The sequence below is a fragment of the Solanum dulcamara genome, chromosome 11 (genome assembly GCF_947179165.1).
Source record: "Solanum dulcamara chromosome 11, daSolDulc1.2, whole genome shotgun sequence".
Lineage (NCBI taxonomy): Eukaryota > Viridiplantae > Streptophyta > Magnoliopsida > Solanales > Solanaceae > Solanum > Solanum dulcamara.
In genome coordinates this window covers 57,627,885-57,633,461 of record NC_077247.1, presented here as the reverse complement: position 1 = coordinate 57,633,461, position 5,577 = coordinate 57,627,885, and the positions used below count along the sequence as shown (strand labels likewise).

Sequence of the window (5,577 nt, the reverse complement as noted above, 5' to 3'; positions counted from 1 at the left end):
GTGGTGATTTCTAAAACGCGCAGGTTGTGTGCTTTTATAGTTTTCGAACACGCGGAAAAAAATACTTAATACAGGCGGAGTGTTCTAAGATGCGCCGTAAGCGTATATGATAAGCGGACTCTTTTATAGTTTTCTAGTTAATAAACACGGGAAAAAGAAAAATTAATTCATACAAAATATATTTTTTGTTGTAAATTTTTATTCTAGTACTTATTTATTAAAAATAAAAAGAGTTTCTTGCATTGATAATGTAAAATTTCTTATCATCATGAACTTGTGCAATTTTCATAGTTAGATTCAAAATATGAAATTTATGATTTTAAATTTCATTCCTAAGTTTATAAATTAATATTTTATACATATTAAATAGATTTCTTAATTAAATATAGATTTAATCCAAAAAACATGAATCCAATTATTTCAGAGACTTTGTTTATTTGTAAAAGTATAAGATTATTGAAACTGCAATGAAAAGATCAATTTTCAAGATGAAACTCAATCTTAAGTTTTAGTTCTTCAGAACTCCAACTTAAAATTGTACATTATACAAAACGTCAAGTAGGATATAAGAAGCATAATAGCCACAATATGTAATTCCCGAGAAAAAACTTCTAATTGGATCATGAACAAAAGATTCTCTACCCTAGTCAAGATTATCAAGTGAACAAACACGTTCAATTTCTATTCATTAATTTGCCTTTGGTCAAAAAACAATAATTTATAACACTATACTCACACAAGTTGCAATAAATTCATCTTGCCATGGAAAAATACAAATGAAGAGCTACCAAAGCTAATCAAGAACCCGACTTTCATAATGCAAATGCAAATGCAACTGAAGTGTTGTTGCCTATCAATGCATTAAGGGAAAACCATTCCAATATTAACTCATCCTTGCAAATTCCTGGAACATGTAAAAAACACTCAATTTTATTTTAGAAAAAAAAATATGCAAAATCTCTTGAGTGTAAAAACTATAGCAAAATGGAGTTCAAATCCTTAACAACGGCCTCTAATAGGGCCCGTTCCATCTCTCTGCCTATCATATCGGCAGCATAGACAATTCGGTGATGGGAGTGGCCCCCTTCTCGGGCTAGATGCAGATTGCCATCCTCCCTCCCCATGATCGAACGAAGCACCCAGTTCTCTAATTTTCTCAGGTCCTTCTGTACACACAACCTGGAGAACGAAGATGCACTTTAAAAGAACGAAGATTTTAGAAGAGTAAACTAAAAACGCTATTTTGGAGTAATAAATCAATCATCTTGTAAGTTTCATTTAGGACATTGGTTGCATACAACTATATGGACCAAGTTTTTCCCAACTGAGAAGAAGATATCATTTGTGATGTCCCACCAATCAAGCACAACATAAAACTTCCTTGAAAACTTCCTTGAAGTCAGTATATATTTAACGAGATAAACAAAGATAGCATAGATCAAACCAATTGGTGACCCTTAAAAAAGTGGTGCTGATTTAGGGAGTGCTAATCATACCTTTATGTATTCTCATTTTAAAAAAAAACATAGCACTATGGTACAAACTAAATGAAATCTCACTATCAAACTGAAAGAGAACACAGGTTTATTTCCAGTTTTATTCTTATTTCTTCCTTCTTGCATGTCACCTTCACGCTCTCTTCTCCAAATGTTCAAATACATAAGTAAATGATCTGAACCGTGAAGAATAGGGGTTCCACATCTCTTCAACTTTCTTCAGTTTCAACTTTTAAGCACTTACATCAGAAGTTAGGAATAGGCATAGAGCCTTTCTTGTAGTATTGTTTTCTGGCACTTCAGCTTCAAATTGAAAACAAGCCTAACTGCCCCCATTGCTCTTACACTTCTCCAATTTTCGGGAGTTATACATCCTGCAGCAAAAGCCGTCTAAACAGAAAGTTCCTTTGGCTTCAACCTGAAAGATGGATCGAGAATTTCCTATTCATCCAACCAAGTAGTCTGGGGAAAAAATTGGAAAAAAAATAGTTTCCAAAGAGAAAAAGCTGAAAAACTGGCAACTGCTTTACGGAACTTACGAGACTATAATATTCTGTGGACGTACTCTAATAACAATTGAATGGAAGCAAGTTAAAGATTAAAGAACACATGCACTTGCAATGTTCACCGGGCTGTCTTACAAATCAATATAGTTCATACAAATAGAATTTGGAACTTACATTCCTCTCATGCATCGCCAATTCGCCACCAGCATCACACCTTTTTGCAGAAAACTCTCCCTACATAAATTTACTTATCATAAAATTTTGAGTTATGGTTTCAAGCTAAATACATTTCAAGAAATAAGCTACTAAAAGGAGGAATCTGTAAACTACAACATTGAAAAGAAGAATTAAAAAAGGGGAGTGGGATTAATCAAAAAAAATCATTTTATGCTCCTCAATTCTCACTAACTCTCCAGCTCCGCCTATTTTAACGTCCTTAGAGGGAAGGGACGAATCGACCAAAAGGAGAAATAGAAAGAATTATAAGTATTACTCTGGTTTATCTATTCTCTTTTTAAGTACAGTATCCTCATTGCACATGTTAAGTACAGTACTGCAAGCTTTGAGGAGCCCCGTCGAATTAGTACACTTATACTATTATTATTTTATTATAAAACACTAAGTGCATCTAGTATAATCACTCTCAAATTTATGCTTAGTTAAATTAGTGTACCTTAAAAAGTAAATCGCTTGCTACTTAATGGAGAAGCTTCGCGTCGGAAACATTGAGAACTTGACCACCAATGTATCTTTTTTCCAAGATGAACCTTGTACCGTACCAGATAGCCATCGCATAGCTGGAGTACATAATAGCAAAATGTGACCCAAGACCTAATCCACTTGCCAGCCCTTCATTTGAACCTGAATGGTAATCTTTAATTAGGGACTCGTTATAGCTGGCCACAACTTGCTTCTCCCCTGTAAAAGATGCAGCCTGAGAAGGAAACAAGATACATCTCATCTACTGGTGGTTATTTTCTGAAATGAAAGTGAAACAAAGATTGCTTTACTCCCAATATAAATTTCATCAGAGCATGGGCATCACAATAATTTAAACTTATGACATACCAAAGGAGCCAATTGTCTGTTCAACCACCGTTGCTGCTTTGGCATAAGCATCTTATCCACGGGACACCATCCTAGATAGGATGAGGGACATCACTCCAGCAAAGATGACAAGTAGAGGAATGATGGATAACATAACAAGTGTGAGAAGCCAGCCTTTAGTAAATGCAATGACAAAGCCCGCAAAGAATGTTGATATCAGCTGTACAAATTTCCCTACCTGCCGCAGTTAAGGAAATAATATCAAGTATAGAAAGAACAATCATATCCTCACAAAGGATCTTTTATGTAGAAAGCAAATTCCTATGTAGTGGTTTCACAAAGAAGGGCTTAGTAGAGTTGCTTTTCAGCATGACTACCTACTCGCCCATTGCGTCTTGTTTAAGAACAGCGTCACCAGACATGCGCCCCACCACCTCTCCCATATTGGTTTCCTTATCACAGAAAGCTAAATCTTGCTGCAAAATAGTTTTCAGATAGACTCCTTAATTCGAGAAGGCTGTCTTTCACCAGAGATCATCCAACAAGGGACCTCTGAACAACACTCATATTAATTTAACTTCAATAATAATTCAAAATTGCCTATGCTTAGTAAAGGCGGAATGAGAACTTACAAAGAAATGCAGCTGCCTCACATCCCAAAGCTAAGTAGACAAATTTCAATGAAACCTATATGGAATTACACGGATAATTAGAAGATCTCATTTTCAGGATGGTACTACTCAATCAACAATAGATAAAATAAGGATTTAGAATATTTAAAAAATGTTCAAAGCATAATCCTGGAGACTACCCCAAGCACATCTTTGTTATTTTGATTTTGTGTGAAGGAGTCGGTCCATTCTCCAAAAAGAATTGTCATAATGGGCAGGGACAATCCATTGCCGATAGTTGCAATAGTTTCAATGATCATCCAAACTATATCAGTAAACTAACAAAGGAGGAGCTTGTAAAAAGTAACTGTCTCCGTTTGTTTGGTCTTGTCCGCATCCTGTTATCCTGAATTGTTTTCAGCCAGAATTTGCCCTCCTGATTATGAGGAGGCTTCATTGAGTCTTTCCCTTCAAACCGTTCCCTTCAATCATAATTAAAGAGTAATTTATTTTGTCACAAAACCAATTTAGACCTGCCGTGGCAGGCTAATACTCAGACTTGAAGAGTAATTTTTTTTTGTCACAAAACCAATTTAGACCTGAAGGAAATCATCAGTACAATGGATTTAGTTGTTTCTAAAAAAGTTCTTAAATTTCAAATTTTACCTAATAGATTATGATTTTTCTAGCTAAGACATTTTCTCAAACACCTAGTGAACGTCAGATATCTTTAAACAAAGAACGTACTTCTTTGTGTTGCTAAAACATGGGAAATTGGTGAAGATAAAAAGTTGTGTCAATATATAGAAACAGATTAGAAGGAGAAATTAAGCCACATAAACAATATATCAACTAACTAGAACCAACTATGCAAGACCCACAAAGAAAGCATAAACACGGAACATGCCCAGATTCAGTTATCAAGAATATGCAAGAATATATTGAAAAAATGTGTTTTTCAAAATATGAGAAAAATTTCTTGTTGTCAAGAATCATGGTTATCGAGAGACCCAACATGCAAGATTCCAGAGAAGCACAAGATTCAGTTATCAAGAAAATTACTTACATTGAGAAAACCCAGAAACACAAGACAATATTTTACTTACTTGGAGCGGTATTATTCAAGGAAAATATCGACATTTTTTTGAGACAGAGAAAGCAAAGAAGAAGAGCAATATTTTTTTGAGACAGAGGAAGCAAATAAATGGCAATGTATTGGAATGGTGGTATATAAATAGAGTTTAATCTTTGGGCAAAGTTTATTTAGCTTAATACCCTTTTCAAATTATATCATTATTTAAAAAATACACCTTAATTATAGTATAACATTTATAAATATATGTAGCTAAATTGAAGAATCACTATCAGAAATATCAAAAGTGAATAAATTAAAGATTAAATAATTTAACATTAGTCAGCATAGAAATATATGTAGAAGAAAAAGGATCGATATTATTCAAGAAAATAAAAGGCGTAAATAAAATCAATAGAAAAATAAAAATAAAAAGACAATGAATGATGATAAAAAAAAAATTAAAAAGAAGTTTAAATACAAGGAAATTTTTTTAAATTTTTTTTACGTGTATTAATTTCAAGATAAAGAAAATAAGAAGGTTTTAAAAAATTAATTGTTAAAAAATAAAATAAAATTTACTGCTGTGACGAACACGTGTATACAAACACATCTAACTTACTTGGTTGAAGGCGGTACATCAGTACAAAAAGTACGCGAAAATACAGAAAACAAATCAGTCATAGTTCAAAAATACTTATGCATTATCCCTTTACTATATTTTTTGTTCAAAATATTTTTGTCATTAGAGTTTTAGCTAAAAAAGATCCTTCAACTAATACAATAGCTATAAAAAAATGCCCTTTTTATTAATAATTTTTAAAATAGGTTAACATTATTTGAGT

General features: G+C 33.1%; 1 long non-coding RNA gene across 1 annotated transcript; it reads right to left on the bottom strand.

Moving 5' to 3' along the window:
- Window positions 1-3,075: 3,075 nt before the first annotated feature.
- On the bottom strand, window positions 3,076-4,847 carry LOC129873724 (uncharacterized). Its single transcript, XR_008762767.1, has 5 exons — window positions 4,767-4,847; window positions 3,861-4,142; window positions 3,682-3,736; window positions 3,427-3,601; window positions 3,076-3,287 (listed from the first exon to the last, which is right to left on the bottom strand). It is a non-coding gene; the product is annotated as an uncharacterized LOC129873724 (long non-coding RNA).
- Between the last annotated feature and the right edge of the window lie 730 nt (window positions 4,848-5,577).